Source organism: Schistocerca piceifrons, chromosome 1 (assembly GCF_021461385.2).
Source record: "Schistocerca piceifrons isolate TAMUIC-IGC-003096 chromosome 1, iqSchPice1.1, whole genome shotgun sequence".
NCBI lineage: Eukaryota > Metazoa > Arthropoda > Insecta > Orthoptera > Acrididae > Schistocerca > Schistocerca piceifrons.
The window spans coordinates 173852316-173873939 of NC_060138.1; the positions used below are offsets into that span (position 1 = coordinate 173852316).

At 43.9% G+C, this 21624-nt stretch overlaps 1 pseudogene; it reads right to left on the minus strand.

Annotated features, from left to right (window-relative positions):
• Positions 1–12496: 12496 nt before the first annotated feature.
• On the minus strand, positions 12497–12614 carry LOC124724459 (annotated as a pseudogene).
• Between the last annotated feature and the right edge of the window lie 9010 nt (positions 12615–21624).

Consider the following 21624-nt stretch of genomic DNA (forward strand, 5'->3'; position numbering starts at 1 on the left):
ATCCATGCCCGAGGCAGGATTCGAACCTGCGACCGTAGCAGTCACGTGGTTCCAGACTGTAGCGCTTAGAACTGCTCGGCCACTCCGGCCGGCACACAAGATTTCTCAAGAGGTGCCCATGTCAAGAAGGTTAGCACTCCCTATCGATGTATAGTAACAGATTTGAAAATAACTTGTTGTAAATGCTGACAGTTAAGAAGAACAGGAAACGAAAGATATGTATTCGTGATGGAGCTCCAGGTGGTTGGAGTCCGACGCATCTTTACGTAAATCAACCAAGCTATCAATTTTAAAGTATTGTTCCAGAGTCTAGGTAGGTTCAGTACCTGGAAGGTAGTGGTAAGAGAGAACATAAACATATGCACTCCTAAGGCTACAATATTCTGCACTTAAAACGGACTATAATGTTAGATCGCTTGCGTTTGCAACCTATGAGTCATATGGAATGTAGCACTGTTAATATTTCAATGTAATAAATATAATTCAAGTGCGGGACATACATCCTTCTTCCCAGTTTCTCTACGATAAACTATGTTACTGAACCATAAAACTACTGTTGTGAAACATCGGCTGTGTGTGATACGAACACAATATAGCTTTCCAGAGATGGATAGCATTGACTGTTCACATCCAATCATGGTTAAGAAATTATACTATGCCTGCCTCAGACCTATGTAAAATGATCGTTGGTAGCGGGGGATACCTACTACAAGGAAACAGATAAATGGATAGCAGCAGCATCTGACAAGTCATTCCGCCACTAACTCTGTAAACAGCACACCTGTCAGGCAAATGTATACACAGGGATTGCATGCCTCACAAGCACCTACCAAATTAGTTATGACGCCGAAGTCTTGATTTTACATCCAAGATGCGATAGGGGGATGGAGTACATTGCATAAATCATAGTTCGATTAGGGGAATGTGTCACATTTCATCACACATGAGATGGAAGTCCTCTGATGACCGACAGGTTTACCGTTAACGATCGCAAGTACACAGTGCTTTAAATCACATACAGAACACGTGACTGTATATGAGTAGAAGGCAGGCTATGTCATGTGAATGATGCATCCTGACAGAACAGTGGAAAAATTGACCTGCAGCAACCACTCCCTCTCTAGAATGCATCATCAGTCAACCATTAATTCATACCCCGTTACAGCTCCATGTCAATCGATCACCCCGTCCACACTCTGTTATCCTTTGACGCTGATGCATGTAAGTTTAGATGCAGATGGTTCTCTGTCTTCCTGAGAAGCGTCAAATACAGTAGTCAACTCGCGTGTATCACTGGTACCTCAAAAAACACACAGTATAATGCTACCTCAACAGAGAAAAATTTACTGCTTTCCTGATTTCCTTCGCTTCCATGTCGACGTTTTCTTGGATTCCTCTTGCTTCCACATACTTCTTCCTCTTACTGCCGCAGAAGGCTCCCAGGACCCAGTCCCCTCTCTGGTGAACCAAACTTCGAACATCGAAAATGTTTTCGTACATAGCACTTGATTGGTCCACTGACAAACCCTATCCCAGATGCAATGTGTGGTGTATCCACTTCCAAACATTGGTCACGGTATATGTATAGTGTGCAGCAGATTCACACTCGAACGGTAACTCGTGTGTGGTATATTGTGGATCTGCATCCCAACACCGCTCCGTACATTGTGCATGGCAGATCCACCTTCAAACCCTATGGCTTGTGCGGCATATTGTGGATCCGCACCCCAATATCGCTCTAGTTAAGACACCCAGAGTACAGTGCCAAACATTAGGTTATGCATCATGTTTGCTCCACATAATTACTTCTTATAAGACCTACATGTTTTCAAACAGCATTGAAAGATGAGCAAGAGAAATCCAACCCCCCAAAACTGATTTTTTCAAAAATAAACAATATACCCCTGAATTTCCTGTTATGAGGCCCTTCCTCTTCACCATCAGACCGCCATCTTGGATTATGTCACAGAAGGGACGACAGTGCCCTCTGGTGGTGGTACTGTGTACTAGACCCAGACCTTGTGATGAACACACTTGATGGTGATACTGCCTCTAATTGTATAAATAAATAGTGCATGCAAAATAAAGACTTATGTCCAGTATAAGTCGAGTCCTCTCCCCGCCATTTCCTAGGATGAGGTGGCAGTTGGAGGTTTTTGGAGGTTGTCCAACTGTCCTTTGTTTCCTGCCATTTTCTTAGGTTAGTAGAGATAGCCCAAGTAACCTTTCTTTACCGCCAACATTCAAACTCCGCGCCAATCCCTAGATCTCTAGGAAGAGGTGGCAGTCGGGTGACTTAGGTTAGTGGAGGTAGCCCAAGTGACCTTTCTTTCCCGCCATTTTCTTAGGTTAGTAGAGATTGCATTGTCCTGTTGGAATTTGAATTCTGTGCTAGGGGGCATGGCAGGGATGGTGGGGCATGGCACTTTCCCACCTAAAGCCGCCATCTTGGATAACGGTTCTTGTGTCATCAGCTTACATCATGGCCACCATCTTGGATTACATCATGCAATGTTGCCAAGTCTACACTCCACCATCTTTGATGACGTCATCGCCGCCATCTTGGATACATCTGGCATCAATGCAGAGTGTGGCAGAACGAACTTAGTACCAATACTGATGTCTAATGACTACTGAGGTCGTTGATATGGATTACCTGGCAATAGGTGGCAGCACGATGCATATTTTATGAAAAACTTATGTTTTTGTGGGTGTCTGGATACTTTTGACCACATAGTGTCAGTCGAGAAGCTAGTTCCGTGTATTCACAACCCTAACTCAGCACAGGACATGTTCGACTTTTCTTTGTGCTACGATAGGAGCAATTTTCATTTTGTTATGTAAATAAATTATCTATTGGACAATTTCTCTCAAGTGATTGTATCGTCTATACAAAGGTGGCAACCTCAAAGATTGTAGCGAAATGCATGAAAACCTGCAGAGGATCGATTATTGGTGAAGTACTGGCAGTTGACTCTGAACATAAGTAAGTGTAACACATTGCATACAATAAGTAGGAGACCTATTACTTTGTGATTATGCTGTTAGTAATAAATGACAGAAAACAGTGTGACATTTCAGTCACCAGTCGCTACGTGATGTTCATTCATTTTTTTCACCGTTTCGTGATTAATTTTGTTTAGAGTGTAGTGGGCTCATTTTCTAGGAGGAAAGTTTTGCCTTTTTGTCACTGGGGAGGTATTCTCCCGGTGTGGTTTCTGGGTCCTCTTTGTCAGCAGGAGGCGCTCGGTGAATCTCATTAGGAAGGGTGGAGGTCCCCTGATAGCGAGACAGTTTTTGCGGAAGTACGGCTGCGGCATCTATCGGCGGAGCGAGCGCCCCTCCTGACCTCGAGCGGAAGGCGCCAGTGTCATCTACAGAGAATTATTGAGCACAACAATTTTGCCTATTCTGTTCAGACACCAAAAGACGAAACAGCGAGACGCTGCCCGACCAGCGTGGGAACGTCTGTTGCTTTTAAGCAAGAATTTGGTGTACCCAGTCGATTTGTTCCCCTGACATCGTGCTTACTGCGAAGGAGCGGACCAATCTATGGGACACTGTTTCATCGCAGTACAAACTTCTTACTTGTTAGGAAGTTTCTGCAGCGTTCTCCCTGTTTCTTTCAAGAAATATGTGATATTCTCATTAGTCAGATTGGCGACAACATTGAATTGTCCCATTTCTGAAACGAGAGAATTGTGTAGGTGTATTTATGCTTTGTCATTCGATCATCACCCACTGTAAGGGACACTCGTCTCCTGGCCGCTATTTGGTGCTCATAGGTGGACAGTTTGCTGACTTTGGTGAAATGTAAGTGTCGCAATTGTTGCAGTGCACTTCATTTTCTGATGAGCTCATACTTTCTTACTTTACCATGCGACTTGCGTTGCTTAATTTGGTTATAATTTGTGGCATCTTGTTTCATCGTCACCTTTGATTTTGTGAGCTGACGAGATGAGCAGACTTTGTTGCGCTTCCTCCATACAATCTGCCACGCTTTCTGTACCTCCCCATAGTGTTAGCATAATTTCGTAATCTGATCTGAGTGTCAGAGAAATTTGTTCTCTGTTAAATTTTAGTGTGGTTTTTGTTAGTCATTAGAGCAAATAAATATCTGTTAATCTCAGTCTTGACTTAGAGTCCAAGATCCTTTACGTTGTCCTACAGCTTTCCCATGTTTAGACGACAGACTAACAGGACTTTAAAAGTTTGAAAATTCATATAAATTAATTCATAGAACCTACAGAGGTGATTGTAGTGTCAGTTTGAAGGGAAATACATCAAGTTTTGTCTCGTGCAGTTTGCTAGCGGCGAATCGCACCGTAAGGAGCGCTAGCGGCAGTTGCGTTTAAGAGGGCTGTGTGTTTTGGTTTGAAGAATTGAAGTCAGCAACAGCAGTTCAGCGTAATTTCCGTACCAAGTACGCTAAAGATCCTCCTAGTACGTCTAAAATTTATGAGTGGCACACGTGTTTTGTAGAAAAAGGGTGTCCGGTAAGTCGTGGGAAATCATCAGGTCGTCCAAGCACATCTGACGACGTCGCTGAGGGAGTGAGAGAACGTTTTGAGAACAGCAGTACCAAATCGACCAGGCGTGCACCTCGCGGACTAAATCCTGAATACCACGGTTTGGCGTGTGTTGAGGAGCCGTTTGCATTTGAAACCTTACAGATTGACGATCGTACAAGCAATAAAAGACGCTGATAAAATTGCTCGCAAGAACTTCTGTGCGGACATGTTAAATCGATTACATGAGGATGAACATTTCTTGGACAAAATCATCTTTTCTGACGAGTCGACTATTCATTTAAGTGGCAAGCTTAACAAATGTAACTGTAGGGTTTGAGGCAGTGAAATTCCACATCAAACATTGCAACACTTTCGTGACAGCCCTAAATTGAACGTTTTTTGCGCATTGAGCAAGAACAAAGTGTACGGTCCCTTTTTTTGTGTGAGAGAACCATCAACAGGATAGTGTACCTGGATATGATACAACAATTTTTGATGCCACAGATCGATGAGGATGACCAAGAACGAAATGTTTACTTCATGCAAGACAGTTCACCACCCCACTTTCTGGCTGACGTCCGGGATTTTCTCAGTGACCGTTTTCCAGGTCAATGGATTGGCCGTGACGCGCCAATTGCATGGCCCCCGCGTTCTGCAGACCTTACATAACTCGTTTTTTAAATGGGGATTCATCAAGGATATCTTGTTTGTACCTCCTGTGCCGGCTTCTCTGCCTGAACTTAGAGCAAGAATCTACGCCGCCACTGAGCAAGTTACACCTGCAATGCTACAGCGAGTTTGGACGAAATTGACTTCCGCTGGGATGTATGCAGGATAACCTACGGGAGACACATATAACATCTTTAGTTTAAGGTAAAAAAACTTGATGTGTTTCCCTACAAAACAACACTAAACCCAGCTGTATATCTTCTTTCAATAAATTTATATGAAGTTTTAAAACTGTAAACCCCTTTTTGAAACACCCTGTATAAGCTTGTGCACGTAAGCACACTGTGACGGCGTTATAATTGTACGCAATGGCTACATCAGTTACATTAACAATTCAGACAACAGTACAAGCATTGCATTCGCTCGTGTTGTACGATCAAAGATTTGTTTTATAACGAGCACTGCACTTATACTCCGAGACTAGACTCTGATCCAGAGCCGGGACGCAACTTTCAACTTTAATAACTGTAAGATACCGAGAAGTAACATTACGGAGCATCCTAACGTGGAAAGAACACATAAAACTAACTTTAGGGAAAACAGATAGCAGTCTGAGAGTCATGGGAAGAATATTAAGGAAATGTACACTGATGAGGCGAAACATTATGACCACGGCCCACCACGAGACTGAATGCCGATGGCTGGTGTTGTGGGCACGTGATGTGGCAAGGGAAGTATGTAAGCGGAGCAGAGACGAATGGGAAATCGTTCTAGGGAGGATTCGGACTGCAAATGGGAAAGAGACTTTGGCATTGGGCAGATTGTTTGAATCCAGCGCCTTGGAAGTAGCATCATGGATATGGTGAAGCTGGTTGGATGTTCGTGTGCTAACGTTGTGAGCATCAAAGGAAAGTGGTTGAAATCACAGAAAGTGGAGATCAGAGGTTTTCCCACTGTGTACAGCAGGATAGGCGGTGATCTTTGACAGATATCAGTATAGTATACCATGCCGGTGCAGATACATGTTTTAGAGAACACCATTCAACTCACTTTGTTGAAATTGGGGCTTCCAACAGACGATCCCTATGTGATCCTATGTTGAACCAACAATACTGTCAATTACTAATGCAATGGACCTGGGATCATCGAGACTGGAGCGTGGATCACTGGAAACCTGTCGCCTGGTTGAATGGATTACGTTTCTTGTCACAGCATGTCGATGGTTGTATCCCAGGCAGTGGGGCATCAGGGCTTATATGTGAGCTGTGATAGTAATCGAAAGCACTATGACAGCTGTAAAGCGCGTGAACCTTACTGTAAACCGCCTGCATCCCTTCATGCTTGATGTATTCCTCGAAGACCATCACGTCTTCCAGCACGGTAACTGTTACTTTCACGATCTCAAAATCGTGTTAGAGCAGTTTGAGGAACTTGATAACGAATTCATGTTGATGTATTATTTTATTCGTGGCTGTAATTTAATATATTTTTATTACACTTTATCGGGCAATACTGACCCTACGACTTATCTTAGGAGATTAAGAAAAGGCAAACCTACGTTTCTAGCATTTGTAGACTTAGGGAAAGCTTTTGACAATGTTGACTGGAATACTCTCTTTCAAATTCTGAAGGTGGCAGGGGTAAAATACAGTGAGCGAAAGGCTATTTACAATTTGTACTGAAACCAGATGGCCGTCATAAGAGTCGAGGGACATGAAAGGGAAGCAGTGGTTGGGAAGGGAGTGAGACAGAGTTGTAGCCTATCCCCGATGATATTCAATCTGTATATTGTGGAAGCAATAAAGGAAACAAAAGAAAAGTTCGGAGTAGGTATTAAAATCCATGGAGGAGAAATAAAAGCTTTGAGGTTCGTCGATGACATTGTAATTCTGTCAGAGACAGCAAAGGACTTGGAAGAGCAGTTGAACGGAATGGACAGTGTCTTGAAAGGAGGATATAAGATGAACATCAACAAAAGCAAAACGAGGATAATGGAATGTAGTCGAGTTAACTCGGGTGATGCTGAGGGAATTAGATTCGGGAATTAGACACTTAAAGTAGTAAAGGTGTTTTGCTATTTGGGGAGCGAAATAACTGATGATGGTCGAAGTAGAGCAAATATAAAATGTAAACTGGCAATGGCAAGGAAAGCGTTTTTGAAGAACAGAAATTTGTTAACATCGAGTATAGATTTAAGTGTCAGGAAGTCGTTCCTGAAAGTATTTGTATGGAGTGTAGCCATGTATGGAAGTGAAACGTGGACGATAAATAGTTTGGACAAGAAGAGAATAGAAGCTTTCGAAATGTGGTGCTACAGAAGAATGCTGAACATGAGATGGGTAGATCACCTAACTAACGAGGAGGTGTTGAACACAATTGGAGAGAAGAGAAATTTGTGGCACAACTTGACTACAAGAAGAGATCAGTTGGTAGAGCATATTCTGAGGCATCAAGGGATCACCAATTTAGTACTGGAGGCAGCGTGGAGGGTAAAAATCGTAGAGGGAGACCAAGAGATGAATACACTAAGCAGATTCAGAAGTATGTAGGTTGCAGTAGGTACTGGGAGATGAAGCAGCTTGCACAGGGTAGAGTAGTGTGGAGAGCTGCATCAAACCAGTCTCAGGACTGAAGACCACAATAGCAACACGCTTTATCGGTTACGAAAAATTAATTTGTTGTCTTCACAACTTTGGTATTAGTTTACTGTGAAGTATTGGTTTACTGTAAATTGTCAATCTGTATTTACAATAATCACACCCAATATGTACATTTCTGGAAATGTTGTGGCATTATGATTTTATGAAGAAGATTTTGGCATCTGCTAAACAATACTAAGCTTCCGAAGATGAAAAATTAATTTATCCAAACCGATAAAGTAGAATAAAAATATGTTTGCAACTGACAACTGAATTTTATTCTGATAAATCATGTTGATGTCTTGACCACCAACCTCGCTTGACTTGAACCCAATGCAATAAATGTGAACTGCCAGCTCTGTGCTCACAAACCACTGGTGCATAATTTATAGGGGTTGCTTGATGTCTATAAAGACATAACTAATCCACGGGACGCAGAATCGCTGCTACAGTGCGTTCCGGAGGTGGATCAACACAGTTAAGGAGCTGGTCAACAGTTTTCGGCTCATATGTGTAAGTTATCCACGAAAGAAGTGGCTTACAAAACACCTGCAAGACTGATTCTTGAATGTTGCTCATCACTTACCAGGCTGGGTTAATGGAAGAGACAGAGCAGATACAACGAAGACGAGCATATTCCGGCACAGGATCGTTTAGTAAGCTCAACAGACTTCAGTGCAGACGCTCCAAGAGAGATATTGTGTGTCAAGTTCCTTTACTTCCAGAAAGCGTTTGACTCGGTCCCCCACTGCAGACTCCTAACTAAGGTACGAGCATATGGGATTGGTTCCCAAATATCTGAGTGGCTCGAAGACTTCTTAAGCAACAGAACCCAGTATGTTGTCCTCGATGGTAAGTGTTCATCGGAGGTGAGGTTATCATCTGGAGTGCCCCAGGGAAGTGTGGTATGTCCGCTGTTGTTTTCTATCTACGAAAATGATCTTTTGGACAGGGTGGATAGCAATGTGCGGCTGTTTGCTGATGATGCTGTGGTGTACGGGAAGGTGTCGTCGTTGAGTGACTGTAAGAGGATACAAGATGACTTGGACAGGATTTGTGATTGGTGTAAAGAATGGCAGCTAACTCTAAATACAGATAAATGTAAATTAATGCAGATGAATAGGAAAAAGAATCCCGTAATGTTTGAATACTCCGTTAGTAGTGTAGCGCTTGACACAGTCACGTCGATTAAATATTTGGGGGTAACATTGCAGAGCGATATGAAGTGGGACAAGCATGTAATGGCAGTTGTGGGGAAGGCGGATAGTCGTCTTCGGTTCATTGGTAGAATTTTGGGAAGATGTGGTTCATCTGTAAAGGAGACCGTTTATAAAACACTAATACGACCTATTCTTGAGTAGTGCTCGAGCGTTTGGGATCCCTATCAGGTCGTATTGAGGGTGGACATAGAAACAATTCAGAGGCGGGCTGCTAGATTTGTTACTGGTACGTTTGATCATCACGCGAGTGTTACGGAAATGCTTCAGGAGCTCGGGTGGGAGTCTCTGGAGAAAAGGAGGCATTCTTTTCGTGAATCGCTACTGAGGAAATTTAGAGAACCAGCATTTGAGGCTGACTGCAGTACAATTTTACTGCCGCCAACTAATATTTCGCGGAAAGACCACAAAGATAAGACAAGAGAGATTAGGGCTCGTAGAGAGGCATATAGGCAGTCGTTTTTCCCTCGTTCGGTTTGGGAGTGGAACAGGGAGAGAAGATGCTAGTTGTGGTACGAGGTACCCTCCGCCACGCACCGTATAGTCGATTGCGGAGTATGTATGTAGATGTAGATGTAGAAGTTTACTTTTGAAATTTCGAGAACATATGTTCCAACATCAGTCGAGCAATGTTTTGGTCTCGCAGACGTATATCTCACGAAATGACCACGACGATAGAATCAGATTAGAGCTCGTCCAAAGGTTTATCCACGATCGTTCTTCCCGCGCAACGCTCTTTAGGGGAACAAGGAAGAGGGGGAAATGGCAGTGCTACCAGAAGTAGCCTCCACCACACACAGAAATGTGGTAAGTTTAGATGCAGGTGTAGAGAGACCAATGTGCATACAGAAGCTCAATACACAAATGGAACAGGATGGGGAGACTCTTAATGCTGAAGTCCCCGACGATGCCCTGTACAGAAGTTTGTGGCGTTTGTATGTGGATATAGACGCAGGCCGAAGTTGAGAGTACGCACCAGGAGTCGGCGAAACGCAGACAGTGGGCGCTGCTGCGGTCCTTCTTACTGGAACTCCTGGGATCGACCCCCGCGCAGTCCCGCGACGGCTCCTCCCGGGCCGCCTCACGCCGCCTGCGGGTCCCAGACGCGTTGCCTCTGCACGCAACGTAGCGACAGTTTCAACATCAGCGTTCGCTGCAACACGCTCTTTGTGAGTACCAGAGCTGTTTCAGAATGAAGCACATAACGAAACAAATGAAGAGACTATGCCAGCGCTTGAACTTTCACCATACAGGCACAACTTGGCCATCAATGATTTTCAGCTAGTAGCGCTCTTCAGAACCATCTGGTTGGGCAACACTTTCACGAGAATGAGGCCGTTGGATGCGACAACTGGTTCAAAAATACTTCGCTGCATTCATTCGACACCTTGACAAACGATGGGATAAGTGTTAATCTTACAGAGCAGTATGTAGAAAAACGAAATAAATATCATGCTGGTACTTGTAGTGCCGATTTTGACAGCCAGTTTTGCGACTTATTTATTATAATCTTATTGATTAGTAGCGCGATGTCGACAATTATTGATTACAGTAAATATAGTTCGCCTCTATCACTACATCCAATATTAAGGGGGCCGACTTGGAGCAGGAGAGGCACCACAGAACATTTTAATTTCCACTGTCTATACTTTTACAAGTAAATTCATAAAACTTTGTCAGCATGACCAGGAAGGATTCAGGATGCACACTCGTAGCAGCGGAAGTTCAAAAACATAACAAAGTAGTTTTTTTTTACATGTGAAATTTCATCATTTCTTCACTTACTATTGACTGCATTTGTTGCTATAGGTACACTTTTCTTCATAAGTAAGAGAGACTGTTCGATGAATTTTGCACAGCATACAAACCATACTTACAGGTGTCTGAAACTCTAGAATCTATTTAATTTATGAAAAAATGAATGAGCTGTTACGTTTTAAAACTTTATGTTTGGAAAAAAATCAAATTTTGTAGTTAATTATCTCAATTTTTACCACAGCTTTTAACAGATTTGGAAAATTCCAGTGTTTCATACACCTGTAAGTATGGTTTGTGTGCTGTGCAAAATTCATCAAAGAATCTCTCTTACTAGTGAAGAAAAATATACCTATAGCTACAAGTGCAGCCAATAGTAAGTGAAAAAATGATGAAATTTCATATCTAAAAAAAATTTATTTTGTTATACTTTTGCACTTCCACTGCTATGAGTGTGAATCCTGAATCCTTCCTGGTCATGCTGACAATGTTTTATGAATTTATTTGTAAAAGTATAGAAAGTAGAAAATAGAATATCCTGTGGTGCCTCTCCTGCTCCAAGTCGGCCCGTTTGACGTCCTACCCCCCCTTAATGGCTATGTAGTTTTGAAAGATTAATTCTCCATCTTCCGAAAGCGGTAGCCTTTAATAAAGGACACTGAAACAGAGGTAAGCTGCATTTACTGTTCTTTATTTATTGTTTTCGAGTTATATATTGCAAAAGTGAAATCGCTTGCAAGAGTAAAGTTGGATAGGTAAATAGAAGGCATGGACTACAGTGTGCGGCACGTCGGAAGACGCCTCTGCGTAGGAGGGCGGAGAGAGAAAGCGCGCGCACGCGATACGGAAACAGAGGGGTTGAGATTTGCTTATGCATGACAACAGAGAGACGCAAACATTTCTCATGTTGTCAAGCTTTACAACGTGTGGCTGTAGACAACAATAAAATTGCACCGCCGTCGGACTATGGTCAAACGCCTGTCTGGATTAGAGCATTTGTCGCCATACAACATTGTTCACTGCAAGATATCCAGAGAAAGACTAAGTCGAGCTTAATGCCCGCATATACTCCGCAACTTGGCACAAAAATTTGTTCGTGCAGCTTATCGGTATGACTCTACCAATATTGCTTTTTTTTCGAATCAAAGGAACTTCAGCTGTAGTCCTCGTTCCTTAGGGTCTGCCCACAAGCAAATCAGGTTACTGACTATGGAGGCCAGCATGACGCGACTTACAAGCATTACGAAAAATATCGGCATGTTATGTAATGAAGCAGCACGGATAGCAAGAGACAGGTCACTTCAGTGCGGCCAATGCCGACTCACTACACGGGAGGGAAAGGGGGGGGGGGGGGGGCGGCGGCGCTGCAGGTGTACACTTGACTGCTTAGCAATCTTTCTCAAACAATCTTAAACAAACTATTCGATGAAAATGATATTTTAAAATCCTGTAGCCACTTATGTTAATTTTGTGGTGAACTGCTTCTCTTTCCATAAATAGCCATAGCATCCCGTTTCAGGCCACAAATGGTCCATCGGGACCATCCGACCGCCGTGTCATCCTCAGAGGAGGACACGGATAGGAGGGGCGTGGGCTCAGCACACCGCTCTCCCGGTCGTTATGATGGGATTCTTGACCGAAGCCGCTACTATTCGGTCGCGTAGCTCCTCAACTGGCATCACGAGGCTGAGTGCACCCCGAAAAATGGCAACAGCGCACGGAGGCCCGGACGGTCACCCATCCAAGTGCCGGCCACGCCCGACAGCGCTTAACTTCGGTGATCTGACAGGAACCGGTGTATCCGCTGCGGCAAGGCCGTTGCCATTAATAGCCAGAGTTATTGCAATATTTTTAAATTATGTAACCCACCACACAAAATTCGATTCATTGAACAGGAGGCGCTATGAATTTATGTTTGGTGTACTTTCGAACTTACATTGCTGGTGTATATAAGGGTGTCCCAGCTATCTTGTCCACCCAAAATATCTCTGGAACAATAACAGCAATTGGAAAACGACTTTCACCCGTATCACTGTAGGGCTAGGGCCCATGAATGTACATATTTGGAAACATTCTAAAACGAAAGCATATGTGTTTTTTAACACAAACTTATGTTTTTTTAAATGGACCTCCTATATTTTTTCTGCAGCAATCCATAGCATGACAAAGCACAGACACAATGGCGTTGATTGCATCGCAATATTCCCATTACATCCCGAGATATTAAGACGCGAAGTTGACGCTTGAAACACCCGACATGCGCTGCTAGCGCACGTCCTGAGGCTCAGGCGTGAACCCCATGCTGCCCGTAATCGCGATGTGATTGACATGCGTAATCACACTTCCATACTTCCATACTTATCAATAGGTCCGAAACAAATAATACGGTCTGCTGCCATCCTGCATTACCGTCGTACATTCCAGCAGGTATTTATCCCATAGTAACGGATTAACGATAAGCGAAGTTAAATTTGTGACTAACGTTGCGGTACACAGATATGTTACAGAACCGCATCACCCCTAGCCTATGGGATAAACACCTGCTGGGAAGTATGGAAGTGTGATTACGCATGTCAATCACATCGCGATTACGGGCAGCATGGGGTTCACGCCTGAGCCTCAGGACGTGCGCTAACAGCACATGTCGGGTGTTTCAAGCGTCAACTTCGCGTCTTAATATCTCGGGATGTAATGGGAATATTGCGATCCAATCAACGCCATTGTGTATGTGATTTGTCGTGCTATGGATTGCTGCAGAAAAAAATATAGGTGGTCCATTTAAAAAAACATAAGTTTGTGTTAAAAAAACACATATGCTTTCGTTTTAGAATGTTTCCAAATATGTACATTCATGGGCCCCAGCCCTACATTGATACGGGTGAAAGTCGTTTTCCAATAGCTGTTATTGTTCCAGAGATATTTTGGGTGGACAAGATAGCTGGGACACCCTGTATAACATATATAATACAACAAATTTTTTTAAAAACTTGGATAAGATCTCTGTCTATCTCCAATCTTGAGAAAATAAATTGTATGTAACGCTCTTACTTCCACCCACCCATAAACTAATCACGCTACTGAAACAAGTTTGTGGCAAATGATAACATTCAGAGGGAGAGTATTCTGAAAATGATTAACATGTGCAGTTCTCTCATCATCTGTGATATGCAAGTAACTACATATTCCTGCTGTGGGCCGGCCGGAGTGGCCGAGCGGTTCTAGGCGCTTCAGCCTGAAACCGCGCGACCGCTACGGTCGCAGGTTCGAATCCTGCCTCGGGCATGGATGTGTGTAATGTCCTTAGGTTAGTTAGGTTTAAGTAGTTCTAAGTTCTAGGCGACTGATGACTTCAGACGTTAAGTCCCATAGTGCTCAGAGCCATATTTGAACCTGCTGTGGAACAATGTAATTTCGTAAGTGCCATCGTCAGCTGGTGAAATGAGATTTGGTGTGGGTTTGCAACAACAAAAGTGAAGAAATTAAATGTCCCCATTTATATGAAGAACGAACTTTTTCATACGTTTTCATAACTATTTTGTCCTCACTTGTTCGTTTCATAATACACTGTTCCAGGATTACATTGCAGTTGCAGCTGCATTAGCATGTTAGTGAGGTAAAGCATGTGTAAAAGTCCACTGTATTTCGCAAAAGAAACAAAATTCAACACAGAAGCAAGAGAACTGTAGGCGATAATAAAAACTCGTCACTGATGACATCTCTCTGAGGTAAAAATGTTAAGAAATATGAGAAAAATAAATCGCCACCTCTCCTGAAATTTCTGCTGAGTCCTTACCCTAACGTACTTTAATAATGGCGCATCACAATAACTACGACCATTACCGGAAAGATTCACCATGATGCTTCATATGCGTCTGTAAGATGCGAAAGAACCAAATTTTTTTATCGAACAGTTTCTTCAGAATTGTTTGAGAAAGACTGAAGAGCATGTGAGTGGAACACTTGGTTGGCAGGTTAACCAATGTTCTCTGTGTGCACCTGTAGGTACACGTAACTGAACTTGTCCGCGCAGGAAGTCAGCACGCGTGTGTTCTCACACCAAGTACAAAACCGCAAATTAATCGTTCAGCATCAGGTAACAATGTAGTTGTCTTTGATTACTGACGCTTCATTTAGGTAGTGAACACTATTGTACTCACAATTCCGCTATTTTTTACAACAGAACAGGCATAGTTTTTCATCTAAAAGTAAAATTTACCCTTCACTGATGAGCACTAATGTTGAAAGAAAGTAATCAACAAACTTCAGTATGTAACGCAGCTGTGACGCAAGTTTCAAATTTGCAGTTTTTTGTTGTATGTAGAATAGACAGGCTGGCAAAAAGTAAGATTTGGACGAATCTACGTACCTAATACCCGTTCCTCGAAAATAATCTTGTTAAAGGCCTCGGAAATTGCAAAGACCTCACATATGTCACAGACAGAATTCCGTGAGAGTACTGGTTGGTGCCTCAGGTTTATATCGATGAAGTAAAGAGTAATTATAATTAGGGCTTCAGTTACAAACCGCTGTAAAAAAGGAGACGCTGCTGAAACTGAAATAAAATTTGAACATAATATTGTCGAAGAAGGGGAAACGTTATTTAAACAAAAAAGTTTAAGTAAAATTTTCACACTAGATGGCGCTGTACGCATAATAACGTAAATTGATGTGGCGGCAAATGACAGATGAATTGCAATACGATGGCTCTAGTCCGAGATGCACACTAATTCGACTGTACCGCACCATGTGCATGACTGCACGAGTTTGACATTAAAAAAAAGTGGCACTGTTAATTAGGAAAGTCCATCCACCGTGGCAAGATCGTACAACGTCGGATGGCAAAAACGCCAAAAACCGCATAAAAAGCAACCATAAAATCAGTTTCTAATTGACGTCAGACTGAAGTAAGACACGTTCAGGATGTTGTTCACTTAGGGTTGCCATCTGTCCCGATATATCGGGATCGTCACCGTTATGGATGTTCTTGTCACGACATCCCAGCAACACCCAGTTTTGTCATGGCTTTGCAAAATGTTGTTACGAGCTTGGCTCTGTTACTGAAGTAGCGCCATCTGTTAGCGCAACACGTAAATGTGGTCTCAGATAATTTTATTTAATAATTAATTCGATTTAGAAAGTTGAGGAACAGACAATGCCTTTCTATACCATTGAATTTGATTACTTGGGCTATTTTCTTAATAATTGATCGGATGACACTATCTGAAACCGCAGATTGGGTGATGATTGAAATCATAGTCGAGTCCATGCCACATCGTGTTACGGCACTTCTGCGTGCTCACGAGAGCCCTACACGATATTAGGCAGGTGTACTAGTTTCTTCTCCCCCCCCTCCCCCTCCACCACGCCCATCAACCATGGACCTTGCCGTTGGTGGGGAGGCTTGCATGCCTCAGCGATACAGATAGCTGTCCGTTGGTGCAACCACAACGGAGGGGTATCTGTTGAGAGGTCAGACAGACGTGTGGTTCCTGAAGAGGGGCAGCAGCCTTTTCAGTTGATGCAGGGGCAACAGTCTGAATGATTGACTGATCTGGCCTTGTAACACTGACCCGCATTTAGTATGAGGGCGCCGCTGTGGAACACGTGGTTGCAGCGGTCAATAGCGGCGTCCCCGATCGCGTACTTAAGCGCCTGCCTGTCGCTCAGCCTGCGTTGTGTCCCTCCCTCTCTCCATCTCCACACCCTCCATCTCCTTTCCCAACACAACTTCCTCCGTCTACCCCTCCCGGATGATGAGCTTCGCCCTGACATCTACCCTTCCTACCAACTCTAACCCCCTCTTCCTGCCTTCTCCTCAGGGCTCCCTCTCCTCCCCCTCCCTCCTTCTGAGCGGATTTCCCCTCCTACTCCCCCTCCATCTCTTGTGCCTTCTTTCAGTGTCTCTGCGCTCCCTCCTGCCCTGTCTTCCCTTTTCCTCTCCCGCCCCATGTGTCTCCTGCCTCTTCGTGAACCCACGGTTGCCCCTCCTCTCTTCATCCCGCCGGCTGCCCCATGCTCTCCCCTCCTTTTCCATCCTCTCTGACCTTTCCCTCGGCAGGTCCCACCTGGTAGTTTTATTCTTCGTCGTGTGTGCTCCATGTGGGTTTTACGTGTGTTGCTTCGGAGTGTTTTTAATACTGTGGCCAACTTTTAACCTGTGCATGAGCATCCAGTGTCTTCTCTGTGTTTTAAGAATCGCCAACTGTGTTTTTTTTAACTTTCTGGTGACTTTTTTAACAATCCCCCATGAACGTCTACATGTCCATGTCTTTTTACCTCCATTTTCTCCTCTTACTCTGTTTTATGTTCCCCTTTCTTATCTCCTTATGTATGTATTATTTTATTCCTGTTTTAGTTGTCGTGTCACTCGGCTGAAGAGCGGCGGATTGTGCTGCTAACAGCCCTCCCCTGCCCATATGGGGCAGGGGAATGAAATCACAATAAAGAAAAGAAAAGAAAAGAAAAAAAAAGCTCAGCGTGCCACCTGACGTGGCTGCCACACGTCCGAGACATCAGAGGGCGGGCAGTTGGGCGCCTTCGTGCGCTTTACCCACTGCTCAACCCTTCATCGACACTTCCTCCACGCCGCGGCCTCACCATGTATCTGTCCCTTGTCCGGCCGGTACTGGAATACGCGGCCGTGGTGTGGGGTAACGCGGCAGCAACGCACATTGCGACGCTCCAACGCGTGCAAAATAGGGCGCTGCGACTTGCGCTCCACAAGCCGCCCCGATACCCGACGAGGCTGCTACACGAGGAAGCAGGCATCCCTTTCCTGCGGGATCGCTTCCGGCAAATCGCCAGAGTGTTCTACAGCTATGCAGAACACTCTGGCAGCCGCATGATTCGTGGTCTGGGCCAACAGGTCCACCACAGGCCAACAACACGTTGGCCCGACCTACTGCGAGAGTAGTCTTCTCTTGCAGCCCGATAGAGAAACAAAGGGCGTCACAATCAACGACACCCAGTGAGGACAGCTCAACACGTTAGGTCCCGCTGCACCCCAAAGAGGTCAACGCAGGAACAGCAGCTCCGCTGCTTAAACTGCCCACACACCTGGCATAGGTAGCCAGAGTTTTAGAGCAATCAATCAGCCTGCCAGTCTAACCTCGCGTGCGTATCAGGACATATCGCTTCGCATTAGACAGCGTATTGACTTTCGTGTTTTCATTACGAGTGGACGTGGTTGTTTTGTTTGCTTCGTGACTCTGTTGTCTGTTCTTGTTGTATCGTAAGGTATTTGTTTTCCTATTCCCGCCCGCAACACCAATGTGGCCTTGTGAGCTGATGAAAGAAATCGACTGCTGACTTGCATGGAGTTTTATAAATACGGAAAAGGGAAAAAGGACTTGTTGAAAATTGGGAAATCTGCGGAAAAATGTGGTGTAGCAACTACTCCTGCCGCACCTAATTCCGTTTAATTGTGTTCTGAACAGTAAGTAATTATATTAAATAAATTTTTCACTTCATTTCTACACCCCCGTGTCAGAGTGCCCCCACGACGTCCCAGCTAGATGTGGCAACCCTATGTTCATCGTTTTCTACCATAAGATGAAATCGAGAAACAGCATATTCCACACAGGTCGGAAGTGTCTCAGAGGTCACGATCAGAATGCGTTACACAACGCGTGTGTTCAGTTCAGCTACTTCTGTAATTTCAGCACTGAACACAGCATCTTTCAGATAAAAACCAGAAGTCTCACAGATTAAAATCGGCTGATCTGGAAGGCCAAGCTGTGGGAAAATGTCGGCTGATAATTCTAGCACTTCGAAAATGCTTCAATAGCAGCTGCTTCACTGGCTGTACAATGTGCAAAGGAGAGCCATCTTGCACTAAAGTGGTCACACACACACACACACACACACACACACACACACACACACACACATCGACCCTGTTGAAGTGTTGAAATGAGAGTGGTGCGCTAAAGTCTCTCATAATGTGTACCAGTGACGGTACAGTAACAGGACTCGAGGACTCATCTTCTCGAAACATTATGCTTTAAGATAAATGACACCGTTAACCAGCACCACACGATTACCTTTCAGAATGAAGCGGTACCGTTGATGTGCAAGCGGAGTTTTCGTTGCACGTATTCTGCAATTCTGTGCACTGATATATCCTTGGAGATGGGAATGGGCTTCGTCTGTCCACAGAATGTTCCATGGCTATTCATTGACTACTTTCACGGAAGCAAGAAATTCTAGAGCAAACGTTCTTCTCACTCTCAGGTGAGCATGAAACAACTCCTGAACATGTGTAATTTTGTATGGATACCAAGCAGGATGATTCGTAGAAGTTTATGCACTGTGTACTCACAGGCATATCCAAAGTTCGGGCAATTCCCCGAGCAATGCATGATTGCATACCAACGCTCGAGCCCTCCTGAAATGCTGTGGCCACATCCTCTACTAACCTCAGACCAATTGTTTTCCTCTCTCTGTCACACTGCGCTGCAAAAGAACCTGTCTTTTCGAATTTTTTAATAATTTTCTCCAGACCCTTGGTAGACATCGGAACAATGCCGTTTCTCGTACCCTGAGTGTTCGGAACTTCTGCATAGCTACTAGCGCACAGTCACCATTCTTGTAAAATGGTTTTACCAGCAGCACGTGATATTGCATTGAGACAACCGTGCCGAGAGTCTCTTGTTTCCACAACGTTTCCCCCTCCTTCGATAATATTCCTTTCAAATTTAACGTCATTGTCAGCAATGACTCCTTTTTTACAGCATTTTGAAACTGGTACTTCAGTTATAATCACCCCGCGCTTCACGAGCAGAAAGACTACCAAGTAACTCTTCTACTTTAAGAGGCATTTAATCTAAATGCTGCATCGACACTCTACTGAAGTCTAAAGCGTTATCAGTACCATGTTGTTAGCAGTTACTGTAAAGGGAGGGAAGCTGCTACCCTCCCCCTTACACCCCCCCCCCCCCACCCACCCGTTTCATGTAAGTTTGAAACGTAAACTTTGTCAAGAAAAAACTAAAGGCTTAGTGATTAGTTGCTAAGAAAAAGGCTACACGAGAACACAACTAATTGTGGACTGTCTAGCTACTCGTCAGAGTACCAGACCTTGTGGGCTGTTCATTGATAGCGTTAGATACGTTTTTAAAAGTCACCTGACACCTAAAGTAAAGAATGAAGTTGCTGCATTGAAAACAGAACTAGTTATTAAACATGGAGGTATGACTTCAAAACTGCCGTCATGAGCAAGCCACTTAAAGACCAATTTTGAAAACACAATTATGAACGGTTTGTATAGAGGGAGCATGCATTCACTCCATCTGACAAGATTAAAAACTCATTAGTCAGTCTTACGAGTGAATGGAGTTTCTCTTTATGGGCACGATATCACCATATTCTGTCATAAAAGTGTTCAACAACTGCTTTGTGACCACCGTCCTGTATGATTTGGGAGAAGAGTGATGGAACACTGATAGGGACAAAACAAATAACATTAGTGGAGTTAATGTGAGATTAGTAAAGATTCATTCAAGAAGGCTGGTATTTCTATTAAGTTAGCTACATTACAGCATAAAAAATGTGATTAAGTGTGACCATATTATGAACAGGTTTTGTAGACGTGCATGTAACAAAATTTTTTCTGCACTGAGGTTCTCTCTCTCCCCCATCAAAATTAGGGGTATGACTTGTATAGCGTTTTTCTTACAGGACTTAGCAAATTTGCAAATTTAGATAGATTTATTCATATGACTTAAAGACCTGGTTTCGGTGTCATATTACAGCAAAGTACATCAATTTTTCTACCATATACCTAAACTTGCTTAACTGTGGATAGATTCTTGCTCTGAGCTCTGCTAGAGAAGCCGGTAAGAGTGGTACAAACACAGTATCCTTCATGAATTCCCACAGAAACAAGTCAAGAGGTGTCAAGTCTGGTGAACGCGAGGGTCTTGGAAATAGCACACCCTGACCAATTCATATACGCAGAACGAGGACGTCATGGACGTCGGTTAGGCAGTGCAACAGTGCACTATCTTGTAGGAAGTGTACAGTCTGTTAAGAAAGAGCGTGGTCGGTGTTGCACACAGATGGTAAAATACACACATCAAAAAATTTTTGCATCATCTCGGTTCCAGGAGTTCCGAAACCTGTACAGAAAACTGGAACAGATGTCAACATAAACATCATTCCCGCCCTTTTTATTGCTCATGAAAACCACACATAGCATGTTGTACTGCCATACAACGAGACCTTCAGAGGTGGTGGTCCAGATTGCTGTACACACCGGTACCTCTGATAACCAGTAGCATGTCCTCTTGCATTGATGCATGGCTGTATTTATCGTGGCATACTATCCACAAGTTCATCAAGGCACTGTTGGTCCAGATTGTCCCACTCCTCAACGGCGATTAGGCGTAGATCTCTCAGAGTAGTTGGTGGGTCACGTCGTCCACAAACAGCCCTTTTCAATTTATCCCAGGCATGTTTGATAGGGTTAATGTTTGGAGAACATGTAGGCCACTGTAGTCGAGCGATGTCGTTATCCTGAAGGAAGTCGTTCACAAGATGTCCACGATGGAGGCTTGAAATTGTCATCCATGAAGACTAATGCCTCGCCAGTATACTGCCGATATTGTTGCACTATCAGTGCAGCCTTCATGGCGCCTTCCATGACCATCAGCGGCGTACGTCGGTCCAACATAATGCCACCCCAAAACGGCAGGGAATCTCCACCTTCCTGCACTCGTTGGACAGTGTGTCTAAGGTGTTCAGCCTGACCGGGTTTCCTCCAAACACGTATCTGACGATTGTCTGGCATGTGCGAGACTCATCGGTGAAGAGAACGTAATGCCATTTCTGAGC